The following is a 22,084-nucleotide window of genomic DNA, read 5'->3' on the forward strand; positions in this document are numbered from 1 at the left end:
ATTTGTCATTCACTGTGCAAAAAATCCATACCTTCACTACAGGCACACAGAAATCCCATGGTTTTCTGTCTAGTTCACCCAAATTTAAATACATACAGTGTTTCCCTCCCATCTGTCCAAACATTTCATGGCTCAAGTTGATGTTCTAACACAATTACGTGTGAACAAATCAGCTACACAGAAATTGGATCAATTAGCACATACTTAACTGCACATAAAAATGAGTTAACCTGTGTTAGATCATGCTGGTAATTATTTCTGAGATAGAGTGGTAAACTGTAGCAGAGACTTCTGTGCACAATTCAAGAGAATCTGACAGAAGTTAGTGGATTCAGCCCAGTACATCACAGGTAAAGCCCTCACAACCAATGAGCACATCTACATGAAATGCAGGCATAGGAAAGCAGCATTATCAGAGATCCCCACCACCCAAATAATACTATCTACTTGCTGTTGCTATCAGGTAGAAGGTACAGAAGCCTCAGGACATGCACCACCAGATTCAAGAACAGTTACTACCCCTCAACCATCAGGCTCTTCAACAAAAGGGGCTAACTACACTCACTTTCCGCATCACTGAAATGTTCCTACACAACCAATGGTTTCAGTTGAAGGATTTGTTATCTAATGTTCTCGGTATTTATTGCCATTTATTTATATTTGCATTTGCACAGCTTGGTGTCTTCTGCACTCTGGTTCACTTTTCATTGATCCTGTTATAGTTACTACTCTATAGATTTGCTGAGTATGCCCGCAGGAAAATTAAAACTCAGGGTTGCTCAAGATTTCTGTAGAATCTCTTTTGTTTCTACGGCTGACAACTTTCCATTATTCTTAGAACTGGTGCAGCAATAATTAGATGCACAGAACAAGGTGAGAGCTTTGGAGCAGGCCACGGCCATTCACTTTCAAGGACACCACAACTTATCCTGGATCCAGTTCCAAGTGATCTTTTCCAGGGTTATCACAGAAACATCCGATGTTTTTTGGAAATCTCATAATCACAGAACACATGGTCCAGAAAACAGACTCTACTCTGAAGAAAGCTGAAGTTGAAGAAGCCTTGACTATGCACATCTATACTCACATCATTCTACAGAAGCAGAGTAGAGAACATCCTAACAAGCTGCATCACTGCGCGGTACGGAAATTGCACTGCGGTGCACAGGAAGGCTCTAGAACAAGTAGATAGAAACACAGAAAACCTACAGCGCAATACAGGCCCTTCGGCCCTCATTGTTGTGCTGAACATGTCCTTACCTTAGAAATTACCTAAGGTTACCCACGGCCTTCTATTTTTCCAAGCTCCATGTACCTATCCAAGACCCTATCATATCTGCCTCCACCACCGTCACCGGTAGCCTATTCCACGCCCTCACCACTCTGCATAAAAAATTTATCCCTGATATCTCCTCTGTACCTACTTCCAAGCACCTTAAAACTGTGTCCTCTCGTGCTAGCCATTGCAGCCCTGGGAAAAAGCCTCTGACTATCCACACAATCAATGCCTCTCATCATCTTATACACTTCTATCAGGTCACCTCTCATCCTTCATAGCTTCAGGGAGAAAATGCCGAGTTCACTCAACCTATTCTCATAAGGCATGCTCCTCAATCCAGGCAACATCCTTCTAGATCTCCTCTGCACCCTTTCGAAAGTTTCCACATCCTTCCTCTAGTGAGGTGACCAGAACTGAGCACAGTATTCCAAGTGGGGCCTGACCAGGGTTCTACATAGCTGTAACATTACCTCTCGTCTCTTAACCTCAATCCCACGGTTGAAGGTCAATGCACCATATGCCTTCGTAATCACAGAGTCAACCTGCGCAGCAGCTTTGAGTGTTCTATGGACTCGGATCCCAAGATCCCTCTGATCCTCCACACTGGGAGTCTTACCATTAATACTATATTCTGCCTTTATATTTGACCTACCAAAATGAACCACCTCACACTTATCTGGGTTGAACTCCATCTGCCACTTCTCAGCCTAGTTTTGCATCCTATCGATGTCCCGCTGTAACCTCTGACAGCCCTCCACACTATCCACAACACCCCCAACCTTTGTGTCATCAGCAAATTTACTAACCCATACCTCCACTTCCTCATCCAGATCATTTATAACATGCCATCTATAACTTTGCTAATGACACAAATATTGTTGGCAGTATTTCAGATGGTGACAAGAGGGCATGCAGGACCAAGATATATCAGTTAGTTGAGTGGTGTCACAGCAACAACCTTGCACACAACGTTAGTAAGATCAAAGAACTGGTTGTGGATTTCAGAAAGTATAAGACGAGGGAACACACACCAGTCCTCAGAGGGATCAGAAGTGGAAACAGTGAGCAATTTCAAGTTCAAACAACAGGAATTCTGCAGATGCTGGAAATTCAAGCAACACACATCAAAGTTGCTGGTGAACGCAGCAGGCCAGGCAGCATCTATAGGAAGAGGCGCAGTCGACGTTTCAGGCCGAGACCCTTCGTCAGGACTAACTGAAGGAAGAGTGAGTAAGGGATTTGAAAGCTTTCAAATCCCTTACTCACTCTTCCTTCAGTTAGTCCTGACGAAGGGTCTCGGCCTGAAACGTCTACTGCGCCTCTTCCTATAAATGCTGCCTGGCCTGCTGCGTTCACCAGCAACTTTGATGTGTGTTGCAGCAATTTCAAGTTCCTGGGTATCAATATCTCTGTGGATCTGTCCTAGACCCAACATACCAAAGGCAGCAAGGCAGTGCCTATATTTCATGAGGAATTTGAGGAGGTTTGGTGTTTCACCAAAGACACTCTCAAATTTCCGCAGACATACTGTGGAGAGCATTCTAACTGGCTGTATTACCATTTGGTTTGTGGGGGTGGGGGGTGGCTACTACACAGGATCAAAATAAGCTCCAGAAAGCTGTAAACTTAGCCACCTCCATCATGGTCACCAGCCTCCAGAGTATCCAGGTCATCTTCAAGAAGCGATGCCTCAAAATGGCAGCATCCATCATTGAGGACCCCCATGACCCAGGACTTGTCCCCTTCTTGTCACTACCATCAAGAAAGAGGTACAGGAGTCTGAAAACACACACTCAACGATTCAGCACAGCTCCTTCCCCTCTGCCATCTGATTTCTGAATGGACACTGAACCCATGAACACTACCTCACTACTTTCTTTTAAAATGTTATATTGTAATTCAGTCCCTGCCCCCCCCCCGCCATTATGTATTGCATTGTTCTGGTGCCACAAAGGACAACAATTTTAACAGTCTATTAAACCTGATTCTAATTCACATCACTGGCCTACCAACCTAGCCGCCATCAAGAACACGTATACAGAAAGGTGCCAGAAAATGGCCAGTAACATGATGAAGGATCCCACCCTGTTCATGGACTGTTTGTCGTAGTCCCAGCCGGGAGAAGGCTATGTAGCATCCACTTAAGACCACTAGACTTAAAAGCAATTACTTTCCCCAAGCAGAAAAGGTGATCAGCATTTCCTCCCACTAACCCACCCCTCCACATCCCTTACCACCACTACTTTATCATTTCCTGTCAAGAGTCACCTTACGTGCAGACACTCCTGCACCTAGTGACACTTTATGGGCATACAATCTATTTATATAAGCTATCTTATGTATTTATATTTGTGTTTTTAAAATTATTTAAATAATAATTTAAAAACCCATTAAATATATGATAGCTTACATAGATTGTATATCCATAAAATACATAGCTCAGAGGAGGTTCACAAGGATGATTCCAGGAACGAAATGGTTATCATACGAGGAATGTTTAATGGCTCTGGACCTCTACTCGTTGGAATTTAGAAAGATGGGGTGGGGGGGGGAAGCTCATTGAAACCTTTTGAATATTGGAAGGCCTAGACAAAGCAGATGTGGAAAAGACGTTTCCCATGGTGGGGGAGTCTAGGACAAGAGGACACAGCCTCAAGGTAGAGGGGCGTCGACTTAAAACAGGTGCAGAGAAATTTCTTTAGCCAGAGGGTGGTGAATTTGTAGAATTCGTTACCACGGGCAGCTGTGGAGGCCATGTGGTTGAGTATATTTAAGGCAGAGCTTGACAGGTTCTTGATAGGACCCAGCATTAATGGTTACAGGGAGGCCAGGAAATGGGGTTGGTGAGGTGGGGTAAGAAAAAGGATCAGCCATGATTGAATGATAGATCAGACTCGATGGGCCAAATGGCCTAATTCTGTATGTGTGTGTGTGTGTGTGTGTGTATGTAGGAAATGACATTAAACAATAGAGTCTGGAACAATCTTGAACACCTCCAGTCTGTTTTCTCTACGGGATCAAAGTCACACTGACTCATCTTCCTTGCTACAGGATGGTTGCAAGCAGCCATAGCAGCTCTGTCTCATAAGGTAGCACAGTTGTTAGCGCGACACTACTACAGCTTGGGTTGTCAGAGTTCAGCATTCAATTCTAGCACTATTTGTAAGGAGTTTTAATATTCTCACCGTGGCCCACAAAGACTTACTGTACATTCCCCAACCAAACACCGTGGATGAACCAGGAGATACGTCATCCGCTGAAGGCTAGAACCATGGCATTCAAGTCTGGCAACCCAGGTCTGTACCAGAAAACCAGGTATGATTTGCAGAGGGCTACTTCAAGGGCGAAGAGAGAATTTTGAAAGAGGTTGGAGGCGACATCAGATGCACAGCAACTCCGGCAGGGTTTGCAAGACATTACTTCCTACAGAGCGAAACTCAATAGCATGAATGGCAGCGAGGCTTCACCACCAGATGAATTCAACGCCTTCCATGGCCACTGTGAAGATCCCTACTGCACCTGATGATCCTGTGATTTGTCTCAGAGGCCGATGTTAGGCTGTCTTTAAAGAGAATGGACCCTTGCAAGACAGAGGTCCTGATGAAGTACTTGGTAAGGCTCTGAAGACCTGTACCAATCAACTAGCAGGAGTATTCAAGGACATTTTCAAACTCTCACTGGGCTGAAGTTCCCACTTGCTTCAAAATGGCAACAATTATTCCAGTGCCTAAGAATAATGTGGGCTGCCTTAATGACTACCACCCAGTAGCACTCACATCGACAGTGATGAAATGCTTTGAGAGGTTGGTCATGACTAGACTGAACTCCTGCCTCAGCAAAGACCTGGACCCATTGCAATTTACCCATCGCCACAATAGAAGGATCAGAAGTGGAGAGAGTGAGCAGCTTCTAGCTCCTGGGTGTCAAGATCTCTGAGGATCTAACCTGGTCCCAACATATCGATGTAGTTATAAAGAAGACAAGGCAGCGGCTATACTTTATTAGGAGTTTGAAGAGATTTGGCATGTCGAAAAATACAGTCAAAAACTTCTATAGTTGTATGGTGGAGAGCATTCTGACAGGCTTGTATCACTGTCTGGTATGGAGGGGCTACTGCACAGGACGGAAAGGAGATGCAGGTTGTAATTCTAGTTAGGTCCATCTTGGGTACTAGTCTACAAAGTACACAGGACATCTTTAGGGGGCAGTGTCTCAAAAAGGCAGCGTCTATTATTAAGGACCTCCAGCACCCAGGACATGCCCTTTTCTCACTGTTACCATCAGGTAGGAGGTACAGAAGCCTGAAGGCACACACTCAGCGATTCAGGAACAGCTTCTTCCCCTCTGCCATCCGATTCCTAAATGGACAATGAATCTTTGAACACTTCACTTTTTTAAAAAATATGCAGTATTTCTGTTTTTGCACGTTTTGTTTAATCTACTCAATATACATAATTGATTTACTTAAGTATTATTATTATTTTATTTATTACTTTTTCTCTCTGCTAGATTATGTATTGCATTGAACTGCTGCTGCTAAGTTAAATTTCACATCAGATGCTGGTGATAATAAATCTGGTTCTGATTCTGACCATGTGGGTTTTCTCTGCTTTCCTCCCACAGTCCAAAGACATACTGGTTAGTGAGGTTAACTGGCCTGTGGTTAGTCTCGGGTTAAACAGGTGGGCTGCTAGGTGGCACGGCTCACTGGGTCGGATGAGCCTGTTCCACTGCATCTCTTCAATAATAAAAAATAGCTGCATCACAGCATGAGGTCACTGTATTGACGGAACTGAAGGCCCTGCCTGAGATCACCGTCATCCTGAGAGCAGACAGTCATTGACTTTGTGTGAGGATACCGTTAACATAACAGAAGAAATGGAGCAGGAATCAGCTCAACATGTCTGCCATGTCCCCAGAACCCTTCACTTCCCTGCTATGCAAAAGGCTATCTGTATCTGAAATATATTTAATAAGGTAGCCTTTACTGCTTTTCCAGGCAGAAAATTCCAGATTCACTACTCTCTGGGAAAGGCAACTTCTCACACTCACCCTAAATCTATTCCATAAAATACGAGAGCAAGGCAGGGCATCCGGGCCAAAATCTACTCCACCATTCGATCATGGCTGATTTATTTTCCATCTCAACTCCACTTTCAGGCCTTCTCCCAAACCTTTAACACCTATACTCACTGGAATTTAGAAGAACAAGGGAGGAATCTCATCGAAACCTATCAAATATTGTAAGGCTGAGATAGAGTAGAAGTGGAGAGGATATAGTGGGTGAGTCACAGAAAACTACAGCATAGCAACAGGCCCTTCGGCCCATCAAGTCCATGCTAAACTGCACCCAGACCATAGCCCAACTATCCATGTACCAATCTAAACTTCTCTTAAAATGTTAAAATTGAAATCCCATGCTCCACTTGCGTTGACAGCTTGTTCCACATTCTCACCACCAAATTTATCCTTAAACATTTCACCTTTCACCCGTAACCTTTGACCTCCAGTTCCAGTGTCACCCAACCTCAGTAGAAAAAGCCCACTTACATTTACCCTATCTATACCCCTCAATTTTGCATACTACTATCAAATCTCCCCTCAAACTTTTATGTTCTAGGAAAACACAAAATGCTGGAAGAACAGCAGGCCAGGCAGCATCTATGGAAAAGTACAGTCGACGTTTTAGGCCGAGACCCTTTGGCAAGACCCGAAACGTCAACTGAACTATTCTCCATAGATGCTGCCTGGCCTGCTGAGTTCCTCCAGCATTTTGTTTGTTGCTTGGATTTCCAGCATCTGCAGATTTTCTCTTGCTTGTGATTGAAGTTGTAACCTATTCAATCTTTCCTTATAACTCAGGTCCTCCAGTCCCCACAACATCCTTGCAAATTTTCTCTGTTCTTTTTCAATCTTATTTACATCTTTCTTGTAGGTAGGTGACCAAAACTCCAGATTAGGTCTCACAAACATCTTGTACAACTTGAACATAACATCCCATCTCATGTACTCAATACTAGCAGGCCAACGTGACAAAAGCTTTCGTTAAAACCTTCTTCTAGGATTCTCCTAGCATTCTTCTAGGGTGCATCACAACCTGGTACGGAAGTTCTCCTGTCCAAGACCGGAAGAAGCTGCAGAAGATCGTGAACACAGTGCAGCAAATCACACAAACCAATCTTCCGTCCTTAGAGACACTTTACACCGCACGCTATCGGAGAAGTGCTGCCAGGATAATCAAGGCCACAACCCACCCAGCCAACACACTTTTCGTCCCTCTTCCCTCCAGGAGAAGGTTCAGGAGCTTCAAGACTCATATGGCCAGATTTGGGAACAGCTTCTTTCCAAAAACACTGTTGAATGGATCTGGGCCGTACCCTCCAAATATCTGGACCTGCCTCTCGCTTTTTTTGCACTACCTTACTTTCCATTTTTCTATTTATGATTTATAATTTAAATTTTTAATATTTACTATTGATTTGTAATCCAGGGAGTGTGAAGCGCGGAATCAAATATCGCTGTGATGATTTACGTTCTAGTATCAATTGTTTGGCGACAATAAAGTATATCTACCTGTGACATCACTTCCAGTGAATTATAGACCTATATTTGTTCTGTAAGACCTACCCTAGCTGGTCCTCCCAAAGTGCAACTCCTCACATTCTGCTCCTGTATCTTATGGTCTAACGTACACCCAGTGTACAGGAATAAAGTAGTAGCCAGAGTGTACTCCTTTAATATGCACATTTAAAAACATTTCAACAATTCAGAAACAAATGCATAACTGCTGAGGGAAGCAAAAAAAAAGCCCAGTAAGGATTTCATAAAAATGTAACTAACATACCTTTCATATTTTAATTCCAACATTTACTTTCCTTCTGTATACCATTTCAAGAGAAGCAATTGTACTCAAACAAGATCTTGCAACCAATACAAATTAGTACGTTAAGTCATAGCATGCACAGCACTGATTTTTCTCACTATGACATCTGTTTGTACTTCTGCTCACTGCCAGTGTCCCTAGGTGCAGCATCAGCAATATTCTAATGTGCAGAACTAGAGTTCTACCTTCCTGGTACAGATCAGTTTGCAAACATCCCAAAACAGTGCTTAAACAAATAATCTCCTCCAGAAAGCTCAGATTCCTGTCATTTGTCAACTTCCAGTAAATAGCAGGATATATAGCAGCCAGTGGAGACATAGCTAAACAGTTTAATAATTAATACAAACTTGGCTAACCATCTTGGAACGCCAAACCAGGCAGTAATAGAAGCAGACTCAGAATGTGGTTTGCGAGCTGTTCAGCCTGTCCAACTACACTGCATGTTCAGATGGGTTGGTCACAATGATATTTATCAAAAATTAGTTGAATAGATATTAAAAATTATACGTTGAGAATGCAGTGGATTTCAAACACTGCAAGTCATTCCGTATATATTTACTGAGATACAGCACAGGATTGGCCCTTCCAGCCACACTGCCAAGCAATCCCCGATTTAATCCACTTTACGAAGACTAATTAACCTACCAACCTGTACATCTTTGGACCGTGGGAGGAAACTGGATCACCTGAAGGAAACCCATGCTGTCACAGGCAGAACATACAAACTCCTTACAGACAGTGGCAGGAATTGAATCTGGGTTGCCAGCACTGTAAAACATTGTGCTCATCACTATACTACCATGTCACCTGTTGTGCTAACCAGTATAACTACCAGACAGGTAAACAGGGACGAATAAAATTAACTGACGATTTAACCCTTTGATATTCTAACATTGATATTCCATTCTCCCAGATCCTCCATCACTGCTCCATCATGCACACTGGCCTCCCCACCATCCGGGACATCTGCAAAAGGTGATGCTTCAACAAGGCAACATCCATCATTAAGGACCCCTATCACCCCGGATATGACCTCTTCATTACCACCAGTGGGGTGGATACAGAATTCTGAATGCACACTCAACGCTTCTTCCCCATCATCCTCAGATTTCTGAGCAGACAATGACCTATGCATGAACATTACCACACTATTTTTCCACTACCTAAAAGTGTTCCTCACGGCATGCACCTCAAATAGCCTCTGACTGTGTGTGTATATATATAAACACACACACACACACACACACGTGGCCCCCGTTTTCCGAACGTTCACTTTACGACACCTCGCTATTACGAAAGACCTACATTAGTTAGCTGTTTTCACTAACAGAAGGTGTTTTCACGGTTACGATAAAAGGCAGCATGCGCCTGAACAGCCAAGCTCCTCCCCCGGAACTGCATTCGAGCCGCCATTGCTTAAACACGTGCTTTATCCCGATTTATTTTGTGCATCGTTAGCAAGATGAGTTCTAAGGTATCGGAAAAGCCTAAAAAAAACTCGTAAGGGTGTTACACTTAGCATAAAACTAGACATAATTAAGCGCTTCAATCGTGGTGAACGAAGTAAGGACATTGTCCACGTGTTGAACTTACCTGCGTCCACCATTCACACTATTTATACGCAGAGAGAAAGAATTTTGAAAGCTGCCGATGTTACTGTTGGTTCTGCTCGTAGCAAAGTGGTCTCTCTTAGTCAGCATCCAATAATGGATAAAATGGAAAGTTTATTGCTTGAATGGATTGATGGGTGTAGAAACCGTGGTGTTCCGTTAAGTTTTCTTACACTTAAGGAGAAATCAGTCAGTCTTTTTAATAAGCTGAAACAGAAAGCACTGGCCGATGGTGATGAAAGTGTTGTGAAAGTGGAATTTAAAGGTAGTCATGGGTGGTTTGATCGGTTTCTGAGGCGAGGGCAGCTTCATAATTTAATGTTTACCGGACCCAGTGCTTCGGCTGATACTGAAGCTGCCGAAAAGTTCCCAGCACAGAAGGTGCATATTCGTACAAGCAAGTGTTTAACTGTGACAAAACTGCAATTTATTGGAAAAAATTGCTGAGCAAGACATTCATTTCGATAGAAGAAAAGCAGGCTAAGGGACACAAGGCATCAAAGGACAGGTTTACCCTAATGCCTATTATTAATGCCACTGGTGATGCTGTCCTTAAGCCTCTACTAGTGTACCATACAGAAAATCCGAGGGCACTTAAATGCGTTGATAAGAAAACACTTCCCATTGTGTTCTGTTCACATCCAAGTGGTTGGAATACCCAAGTGCTTTTTTCTGAGTACATGAGTGGACACGTTAGTCCTTTTGTTGAAAAATACTGTAGAGAAAATAACCTTGATAATAGGTGTCTTGTGATTGTTGATAATTGTGCTGCTCATCCACCTGGCATTACCAAGTATGGCAGTAACATTCGTGTTGCGTTCTTACCGCCGAATACGACATCGTTGCTGCAGCCGTGCAACCAAGGCCTAATAGCCACAATTAAGGCTTACTACGCGCAAAATGTGATGCATTTTATTGTAGTACCATTGACAGAGAGGGCAATTCCGAAGCGTCTTTGTGAGAGATCTGGAAAGAATACAATATAAAATTGGCAATCGCCCCAACGTTGGAGATGCTCTCGATAGGCTAACAGTCTCGATGAGAAATGGCATTTGGAGGAAACTATGTCTTCCCGACTCCAGTAAGTGAAACTACACTGTACATACATTATTTCTACTTTATATAGGCTGTGTATTTTTATGTGTTATTTAGTATGATTTGGCAGCTTCACAGCTTAAAGGTTACTGGACAGTGTTTCCGCTGAGAGCGCTTCCACCATGTTTCTGCCAAGAGTGCTTCCGCCGCGAGTGCTGCCATGAGATTTTCGCTGCGCTAGACAGTGCTGCAATTTGCGGAAAAGTATATCTGCTTTATGTAGGCTGTGTATTTATCTTACCATTCCTGCTTTTACTATGTTACTGTTACTTTAGGTTTTACCTGTTATTTGGCATGATTTTGTAGGTTATTTTTTGAGTCTGGGAACGCTAAAAAGCTTTCCCATATTAATAAATGGTAATTGCTTATTCACTTTACGACATTCTGGCTTACGAACTGTTTCATAGGAATGCTCTACCTTCGGATAGCAGGGGAAACCTGTGTGTGTGTGTGTGTGTGTGTGTGTGTGTGTGTGTGTGTGTGTGTGTGTGTGTGTGTCTTACACACACGTTGAGTACCCATTATTTAAAAAGTGCTTGGGGCTACCAGCATTTCTGATTTTGCAATATACAATGAGATAGATTGGGATCAATGTTCACTCTAAGGTGTGCATGCGCACACACATCTTTTGTTACTAGCGTACAAGGAATTTAAACTGCATACAAAAGGTTGCCACCCTCTACCTCGTTGGCATGTTAAGTATATTTCACGATCGTACACGATCACATTTCCTTTTCAAGTTTCTGATGCCGACAGTGTTGACAATGTGGAGTTTGCGATGGTTTGTCTGCAGATTCTAGAACTGGTTTATTTATACTGTTTTATTGAAGAAATTATTGATTCACTATGTCGAATTCCAAAGAAGCAAAGGGTGTGAATTGCAAAAGAACTACTAGTTCACTTTAAGCAGAATGGCTCAGTGAAACAGTAGAAGCTGCTGCACCGAAAGCTCATGAGGTCAGGAACATGCAGCTACGAGAAATGTTTATGTACAATACAGAAAATGCTGTTACCTGCATGTATTGTCGCGATGCAAAGGTTGCTGGAGAATTTGCAAGTGGGAAGGTTGGGAAACTTGTCTTTTTAAAAAGGTGTCATTTAGCAAGTAAATCACATATGGACAATGTGCAAAAGCTCCGGCAATCTTCATTACCCACTACAGGTCTGCTACATACGTGTACATGCAGATGAACGAGAATGAAAATGATCAAACCGAAAGATCAAAGTTCCCAGACAGTGGTGAATCTGTGTAATTCTCTGCCCAATAAAGCAGTGGAGGCTACCTCAGTAAATATATTTAAGACAAAGTTGGATAGATTTTCACATAGTGGGGGAATTAGGTTTATGGGGAAAAGACAGGTAGATAGAGATGAGTCCACAGCCAGATCAGCCATGATCTTATTGAATGGTGGAGCAGGCTCGACGGGCCAGATGGCCAACTCCTGCTCCTATTTATGTTCTTTTGCTTGTCATCGACACATCAGTTAAAATTGATACTTGCACCTAGCCAAAAACCTGAAAAGAGTTTATTCATCATATACACCGGGAAAGCACTAGATCCTTTTTCATAGACCAAGGATGCATCTCAGCAGTATACATAAATAATATACAGATATAAATATATAATAGAGTGGTTTCCAGTGAATTGACCCATTGGGTAATTGGGATAGCCACTCATTTGGGACAACTGAAAGAACAGAAGCTAATCTAGAAAACAGCCAGAATTCCCCTTGTTTATGTGGGACATTATGCTGCTTAATTGAGATAGGAGACAGTTGCTGAACAGTTTCTAACTAGTACAGACACATCCCTTATGTGGTCATTAGACACTACACCATGAGTAGAGTGAACAGTTTTTAAAAAGCAGTGATTTTGGTCCCTGATAGTTGGTGAGAAATAAGCAGTAAGACAATTCAGAACTGTTTTGCTCACTGTGGTTTCAAGCATTCGGGCTTGGAGATACCAGAAATGGTTGGGAGCTAATATGAAACAATTTCACTACTTCAGTGAGTTAGGAACTATGACGAATTTGAAGGCATTGACAATCACCTTGAATGCAACAATGAAAATCTGAAGGATGAGTCGTGAACAGCATCGGACGAAGGCAGTCCATTGTCTTCACTAGGTGTCTGCGCAAATTTTGTTCATTACAGCCAATCAAAAGGCGGCAAGATACACTGGATGAATTCCTCTGTCAATAAGTATTATGAACTAATAAACAGTTTTATAGTACCGTAGTACTGGTAGTGTTCTAATGTGTTCTGTATTTCCTTTAAATACATAACTTGTGACCTCAGTTTGTCTTGATTATATCTTTTTAACTATTTCCATGAAACTTTGGATAATTGGGCCATGCTGCTTAATTGGGCCAAAACTACTGGTTCTGACGTGTCCCAATTAACCAGAATCCTCTGAATATAACAGCTTTCATGACCTACTAGATTCCAGTAACACACCAATTTTGCTCTCACCCTTTGGCAATTGAAGAGCTCACCCCCCCCACCCCCCATGACTTCCTGGTGCATATTTCTATTTTCACTAACCTTTCCCGGATGTCTGGCACTTTCTCATGCATTCACAGGAGTTACATCATTTGTTCCCCTCCCACCATCCACAAAGCAGTCATTCCAAGTGAAGCAACAGTTCCCCAGTCCAACGACCTGTACTGCATTCAGTGTTCACACTATGGCCTCTTCTGCATTGGAGAAACCAAATACAGATAGGCTGGAACATCTGTAGGAGTGACACTGAAGAATCAGTTGCCTCCACTTTAATACTGCAACTCTGACCTACCTAGCTGTTTGCACTGTTAAAAGACCACAAAACATAGGAGCAGAATTGGGCTATTTGGCCCATTAAGTCTGCTTCACTATTTGATCATGGTTGGTTTATTTTTTTTCCTCTCAACACCATACCCCGTCCACAGCCGTCTGTGGCAATGAATTCCACAAATTCACCACCATCTGGCTAAAGAAATTACCCCTCATTTCTGTTCTGAAGGGACATCATTGTTTTCTGAGATTGTGCCCTCTGGTCCTAGATTCTCCCACTATAGCAAACATTCTCGCTACGTCCACTCAAGAACTAAGCTACAGGAAATATTGATCCTGTTCCACTTTCCAAAGACGCTACGTGTCCAGTATTTTATGGTTTTGACAGTTCAGATTCCAAGCATCTGCTTTTTTTTTAAAATATTTGAGAATCAGAATCTGGTTTATGATCACTGACATATGTCAGTGAAATTTGTTTTGAAACAGCAATACATAAAAAAATAACTACAAATTATATTAAAAATGCAAACACTTTGGCCACTTTATGAGGAGGCAGATTTTGGAAGGGTGCAAAAATAACATGGGTTGTTATCATGGGTGACTTTAACTTCCCTAATATTGATTGGCACCTGATTAGTTCCAAGGGTTTAGATGGGGCAGAGTTTGTTAAGTGCGTCCAGGACAGATTCCTGTCACAGTATGTGGACAGGCCAACCAGGGGAAATGCCATCCAGTACTAGGTAATGAACCGGGTCAGGTTACAGATCTCTCAGTGGGCGAGCATCTGGGGGACAGTGACCACTGCTCCCTGGCCTTTATAATTATCATGGAAAAGGATAGAATCAAAGAGGACAGGAAAATTTTTAATTGGGGAAAGGCAAATTATGAGGCTATAAGGCTAGAACTTGCGGGTGTGAATTGGGATGATGTTTTTGCAGGGAAATGTACTATGGACATGTGGTCGATGTTTAGAGATCTCTTGTGGGATGTAAGGGATAAATCTGTCCCGGTGAGGAAGATAAAGAATGGTAGGGTGAAGGAACCATGGGTGACAAGTGAGGTGGAAAATCTAGTCAGGTGGAAGAAGGCAGCATACATGAGGTTTAGGAAGCAAGGATCAGATGGGTCTATTGAGGAATATAGGGAAGCAAGAAAGGAGCTTAAGAAGGGGGCAGGAGAAGGCCTTGGCGAGTAGGGTAAAGGAAAACCCCAAGGCATTCTTCAATTATGTGAAGAAAAAAAGGATGACAGGAGTGAAGGTAGGACCGATTAAAGATAAAGGTGGGAAGATGTGCCTGGAGGCTGTGGAAGTGAACGAGGTCCTCAATGAATACTTCTCTTGGTATTCACCAATGGGAGGGAACTTGATGATGGTGAGGACAATATGAGTGAGGTTGATGTTCTGGAGCATGTTGATATTAGGGGAGAGGAGGTGTTGGAGTTGTTAAAATACATTAGGACAGACAAGTCCCCGGGGCCTGACGGAATATTCCCCAGGCTGCTCCACGAGGCGAGAGAAGAGATTGCTGAGCCTCTGGCTAGAATCTTTATGTCCTCGTTGTCTACGGGAATGGTACCAGAGGATGAGGGAGGCGAATGTTGTTCCCTTGTTCAAAAAAGGTAGTAGGGATAGTCTGGGTAATTATAGACCAGTGAGCCTTACGTCTGTGGTGGGAAAGTTGTTGGAAAAGATTCTTAGAGATAGGATCTATAGGCATTTAGAGAATCATGGTCTGATCAGGGACAGTCAGCATGGCTTTGTGAAGGGCAGATTGTGTCTAACAAGCCTGATAGAGTTCTTTGAGGAGGTGACCAGGCATATAGATGAGGGTAGTGCAGTGGATGTGATCTATATGGATTATAGTAAGGCATTAGACAAGGATCCACACGGTATTCAGAAAGTTATTCAGAAACTTATTCAGAAAGTTAGAAGGCATGGGAACCAGGGAAGTTTGGCGAGGTGGATTCTGAATTGGCTTGCCTGCAGAAGGCAGAGGGTGGTGGTGGAGGGAGTACATTCAGATTGGAGGATTGTGACTAGTGGTGTCCCACAAGGATCTGTTCTGGGATCTCTACTTTTTGTGATTTTTATTAACGACCTGGATGTGGGGGTAGAAGGGTGGGTTGGCAAGTTTGCAGACGACACAAAGGTTGATGGTGTTGTAGATAGTGTGGTGGATTGTCAAAGATTGCAGAGAGACATTGATAGGATGCAGGAGTGGGCTGAGAAGTGGCAGATAGAGTTCAACCCGGAGAAGTGTGAGGTGGTACACTTTGGAAGGACAAACTCAAAGGCAGAGTACAAAGTAAATGGCAGGATACTTGGTAGTGTGGAGGAGCAAAGGGATCTCGGGGTAGATGTCCATAGATACCTGAAAGTTGCCTCACAGGTGGATAGGGTAGTTAAGAAAGCTTATGGGGTGTTAGCTTTCGTAAGTCGAGGGATAGAGTTTAAGAGTCGCGATGTAATGATGCAGCTCTAAAACTCTGGTTAGGCCACACTTGGAGTACTGTGTCCAGTTCTGGTCACCTCACTATAGGAAGGATGTGGAAGCATTGGAAAGGGTACAGAGGAGATTTACCAGGATGCTGCCTGGTTTAGAAAGTATGCATTATGATCAGAGATTAAGGGAGCTAGGGCTTTACTCTTTGGAGAGAAGGAGGATGAGAGGAGACATGATAGAGGTGTACAAGATAATAAGAGGAATAGATAGAGTGGATAGCCAGCACCTCTTCCCCAGGGCACCACTGCTCAATACAAGAGGACATGGCTTTAAGGTAAGGGGTGGGAAGTTCAAGGGGGATATCAGAGGAAAGTTTTTTACTCAGAGAGTGGTTGGTGTGTGGAATGCACTGCCTGAGTCAGTGGTGGAGGCAGATACACTAGTGAAGTTTAAGAGACTACTAGACAGGTATATGGAGGAATCTAAGATGGGAGCTTATATGGGAGGCAGGGTTTGAGGGTTGGCACAACATTGTGGGCCGAAGGGCCTGTATTGTGCTGTACTATTCTATGTTCTATGAGTACTATCATGTAGCAGCAACTCAATGCATAAAAGCATGCAGACATGGTCATGAGATTCAGTTGTTGTTTAGACCAAACATCAGAAAGGGGAAGAAATGTGACCTAAGTGACATTGACCATGGAACAACTGTTGGTACCAGACGGGGTGGTTTGAGTATCTCAGAAACTGCTGATCTCCACACAACCATCTTTAGGGCAGGGGTTCCCAACCAAAAGACCATACACCCCTTGCTTAATGCTATTGGTCCATGGAATCGAAAAAAAAGTTGGGAACGCCTGCTCTGGAGTTTACAAAGAATGCTATGTAAAATAAGCAATACATCCAGTTCAGTGGGCAAAAATACCTCGTTAATGAGAGAGGGCAGAGGAGAATGCTCAGACTGGTTCAAGATGATAGGAACTCAAACAACCAGTGTTACAACAGTGGTGTGCAGAAAAGCATCTCTGAATGCACAACACATCAAACCTTGAAATGGATGTGCTACGGCAGCAGAAGACCATGAACAAACACTCAGTGTCTACTTTATTAGGTACAGGTGGCATCTAATAAGAGTGGCTACTGAGAGTATATTTAAATATAAGACAAGAGGTTCAGGCAGAGAACCTTCATCATAAATAAGGCAAGTTATTGAGGTAGTGTTCATAAACACAAGAGATTCTACAGACTCTGGAACCAGTAGGGAGTGCCTGTGGACTCATAGACCGTTCAGAAATCTGATGGAGGGGAAAGAAGACGTAAAATGCTTCTAAGACAAATGCTTATGGAATGCATGTTGAGGACTTCAGATGTGAGGTGTGGGTGGACACAACCAGTAACACGAGAAACTTAAAGCAATACCTGCCCAGGAAAATCCTCTTTCAGCTTCCCACACAGGATAGAATGGTTAAAGAATGATGAGTCGACTTCAGACTTGCATCAGTGTTCAGACAGCCTCAGTGCAACGGCAAACGTGCACAGTACTGCTTGATACCATTGTGTTCATGAACTCAGACAAATGCAAATGCTGGATCTAGCGATGGCATGCCCCAACCAGCTCGCCTTGTTCGGATATCCGGGCATCCCGTGAATGGTGAATCAATACTGAGTGGTTGTCATCATTCCGCAGATTTTGTCCTGAATAGAGTTAGTTTTGTCCTCATTCTTACTGTATGAAATAGTTACCCTTCCCCCCCAACAAAATACATTAAGATCTCTGCTTGTGTATGGATTTCATCATCCAATAAGTTAACAACAAATCAAACATTTTCTTTCAATTGCCAATACGTGTGGTATGCCCACCTACTGCTCATTTACAAACTGTAGAAATAACTTATCTACCCTATTGATTTTATTAAAATACACATCATATACAGAGCTACAAGAACAAAAATATATTGGGTTATGTTGAAAACCTGAAATGGTGGAAATGCTGAGGAAAACTGTCATCTTTTAACATTGATGGCTGTTCACTAGAAAACATAGAACCAGAAGGCATAGAACATTACAGTGCCCACAATATTGTACTGACCTTTTAACCTACTCCAAGATCAACCTATCCCCCCTCCCATTCCAGTTTTCTGTCACCGATGTGCCTATCTAAGAATTCCTTAAATGTCCCCAATGTATTTGCATCTACTACCAACACCACATACAGTTCAGATGACCCTCACCAGTCAACACATAAAGAGTCAACAAAATAGCAGGAAGGAAGGCTTTGATCTTCCTAAAAGTTGGAGATTTTGGCTCCTACTGGTCTAGATGCCAGATAACATAAGAGCCAATACCTGAAAGCTGTTGATTCAGAACATCCTGTAGTGAAGAGGTGTGGATTTTTTTTCTCTCCCAAGCTCTCATCCTCCGACAATTCACACAACCCCTCTCCCAATGTTTGCTCCCGATGATTTCCCCTATATCACAGCCCATCTATCACTGTTCCCTGACCCTCTCTCCCATCTTCCCATCTCTCTCTCACCCTGCACCCCCGCCGACTCTCTCTCCCCCACACCCACTCTCACCCTTGCCCCTTCCAGTCACCCCACCTCCTCTTTCCATGTGTCACTCCCTCTCCCCCACTACCTGTTCTGTTGTTCTCCTCTATCATCCCCCTCCCATCTCTCCACCTCCTTGTCTTCCCTTTTCCTCACCTACCTCATCTCTCCTCTGTCCATCTCCGTCTTCCACTTTCACCCTCCCTCCCCATCTCCAACAATTCCCTTTCTCTTTCCCGTCCTGTCTGCCATTTCCCCGCCACCTTTCTTCCCCTCCCCCACCGTTCTCACCCCTCCCCACTTCCCATTCCCTCACCCAGACTCGCTTCCCCCTCATCCCTCGCCTCTCCACCTCCCACCCCTCAACCAGTCTCTCTCACTCCCCACCCTCATCCCTCTCCCCCCAACCTCCCACCCCCTCACCCAGTCTCTCACTCCTCCCCACCCCCATCCCTCTCCCCTCCCCACCTCCCACCCCCTCACCCAGTCTCTCGCACTCTCTCCTCACCCTTCTCACCCTTCCCATCCCTCTCCCCTCCCCACCCCCCACACCCTCACCCAGTCTCACTCCTCCCCACCCCTCACCCAGTCTCTCTCACTCTCTCCCACCATCTCACTCCTCCCCACCCCCATTCCTCTCCCCTCCCCACCTCCCACCCCACCCAGTCTCGCTTCCCCCCACCCAGTCTCTCTCCTCCCCATCCTTCTCCTCTCCCCACCTCCCACCCCTCACCCAGACTCTCCCCTCCCCACCCCCCACCCAGTCTCTCTCACTCTCTCCCACCATCTCACTCCTCCCCACCCACCCCCTCACCCAGTCTCGCTTCCCCCTCACCCAGTCTCTCTCCTCCCCATCCCTCTCCCCACCCCTCACCCAGTCTCTCTCACTCTCTCCCATCTCACTCCTCCCCATCCCTCTCCCCTCACCACCTCCCACCCCCTCACCCAGTCTCTCCCCTCCCCATCCCCCACCCAGTCTCTCTCCTCCCCATCCCTCTCCCCTCCCCACCTCCCACCCCTCACCCAGACTCTCCCCTCTCCCCACCCACCCCTCACCCAGACTCTCCCCTCTCCCCACCCACCCCTCACCCAGACTCTCCCCTCTCCCCACCCACCCCTCACCCAGACTCTCCCCTCTCCCCACCCACCCCTCACCCAGACTCTCCCCTCTCCCCACCCACCCCTCACCCAGACTCTCCCCTCTCCGCACCCAGTCTCTCTCCTCCCCATCCCTCTCCCCTCCCCACCTCCCACCCAGACTCTCTCCCCTCCCCCGCCCACTCCCATTTGTCTCCCCTCCCCCAGACCCAACCGTCTCTACCCCGACCAGGTCTCTGCAACAAACCCGTCTCTCTCCTTCCACACTCCCCCTACCCCTCACCCCTATTTCTTCCTCCACGGTCTCTCCCTCTCCCCCTCCCCCCAATCTCTCCCCCTACCCCGGTCTCTCCCTATACACCCCCCCATCTCAGTGATCCCGATCCTTTCCCCACCCCATGTCTGACCGAGGAGGCCGCACCCCGGCTCGAGCAGACGCCTCTACCTGAGGGCGCGGCGCGGCCCAGCGCCCGGGATCCGGCAGCCGACCCTCTCCCCTCCGGCTCCAGCCCAAACTTCAGCTCCGCACCGAGCGTCGCGACGGAAACGCGCATGCCCGGTCGTGGCGTCAACACGTCCCCGCGGCAGACGAAGCGTCACCTCGCAACAGACGCGCGGAAGGTCACGTGTCTAGAAGACCGGCGGAGAGGCTCCCGCTCTGCGCACGCGCACTAGTCCTCGCTCGACTTCGGCGAGTTTTCCGCAACCCGAGTCCCGAACCCATAAAGATTCGTAATTCAGGAAATTCGGGAGACGTTCAGCGACATCTGCAGAATGTCACGTTCTGTCGAGATAAAAGCCGATCGGCCCATCTAGACAGATCTAGTCTTATACCAAACACGAGAAAACCTGCTGGTAACAAACAACAGGAATTCTGCAGATGCTGGAAATTCAAGCAACACACATCAAAGTTGCTGGTGAACGCAGCAGGCCAGGCAGCATCTATAGGAAGAGGTACAGTCGACGTTTCAGGCTGAGACCCTTCGTCAGGACTAACTGAAGGAAGAGTGAGTAAGGGATTTGAAAGCTGGAGGGGGAGGGGGAGATGCAAAATGATAGGAGAAGACAGGAGGGGGAGGGATAGAGCCAAGAGCTGGACAGGTGATAGGTAAAAGGGGATACGAGAGGATCATGGGACAGGAGGCCTAGGGAGAAAGACGGGGGGGGGGGTGACCCAGAGGATGGGCAAGAGGTATATTCAGAGGGACAGAGGGAGAAAAAGGAGAGTGAGAGAAAGAATGTGTGCATAAAAATGAGTAACAGCTGGGGTACGAGGGGGAGGTGGGGCCTAGCGGAAGTTAGAGAAGTCAATGTTCATGCCATCAGGTTGGAGGCTACCCAGACGGAATATAAGGTGTTGTTCCTCCAACCTGAGTGTGGCTTCATCCTTATAGTAGAGGAGGCCGTGGATAGACATGTCAGAATGGGAATGGGATGTGGAATTAAAATGTGTGGCCACTGGGAGATCCTGCTTTCTCTGGCGGACAGAGCGTAGATGTTCAGCAAAGCGGTCTCCCAGTCTGCGTCGGGTCTCACCAATATATAAAAGGCCACATCGGGAGCACCGGACGCAGTATATCACCCCAGCCGGCTCACAGGTGAAGTGTTGCCTCACCTGGAAGGACTGTTTGGGGCCCTGAATGGTGGTAAGGGAGGAAGTGTAAGGGCATGTGTAGCACTTGTTCCGCTTACACGGATAAGTACCAGGAGGGAGATCAGTGGGGAGGGATGGGGGGGATGAATAGACAAGGGAGTTGTGTAGGGAGCGATCCCTGTGGAATGCAGGGGGCGGGAGGGAAAGATGTGCTTAGTGGTGGGATCCCGTTGGAGGTGGCGGAAGTTACGGTGAATAATATGTTCGACCTGGAGGCTGGTGGGGTGGTAGGTGAGGACCAGGGGAACCCTATTCCTAGTGAGATGGCGGGAGGATGGAGTGAGAGCAGATGTACGTAAAATGGGGGAGATGCGTTTAAGAGCAGAGTTGATAGTGGAGGAAGGGAAGCCCCTTTCTTTAAAAAAGGAAGACATCTCCCTCGTCCGAGAATGAAAAGCCTCATCCTGAAAGCAGATGCGGCGGAGACGGAGGAATTGCGAGAAGGGGATGGGGTTTTTGCAAGAGACAGGGTGAGAAGAGGAATAGTCCAGATAGCTGTGAGAGTCAGTAGGCTTATAGTAGATGTCAGTGGATAAGCTGTCTCCAGAGACAGAGACAGAAAGATATAGAAAGGGGAGGGAGGTGTCGGAAATGGACCAGGTAAACTTGAGGGCAGGGTGAAAGTTGGAGGCAAAGTTAATAAAGTCAACGAGTTCTGCATGCGTGCCGGAAGCAGCGCCAGCATCGATGTAGCGAAGGAA

At 45.4% G+C, this 22,084-nt stretch overlaps 1 protein-coding gene across 2 annotated transcripts in view; it reads right to left on the reverse strand.

Moving 5' to 3' along the window:
• LOC134356176 (activin receptor type-1-like) overlaps positions 1-20,298 on the reverse strand; it is a 77,039-nt gene extending 56,741 nt beyond the window's left edge. Inside the window, exon 1 of one of the 2 annotated variants that reach the window (XM_063066887.1) lies at positions 20,175-20,298. The gene's annotated coding sequence lies outside the window, so the exon portion shown is untranslated. Of the gene's footprint in view, positions 1-18,427; positions 18,558-20,174 lie in introns of those variants that run through there. The other variant, XM_063066896.1, reaches the window with a different exon arrangement.
• Between the last annotated feature and the right edge of the window lie 1,786 nt (positions 20,299-22,084).

Source organism: Mobula hypostoma, chromosome 1, assembly GCF_963921235.1.
Source record: "Mobula hypostoma chromosome 1, sMobHyp1.1, whole genome shotgun sequence".
NCBI classification, from domain to species: Eukaryota; Metazoa; Chordata; class Chondrichthyes; order Myliobatiformes; family Myliobatidae; genus Mobula; species Mobula hypostoma.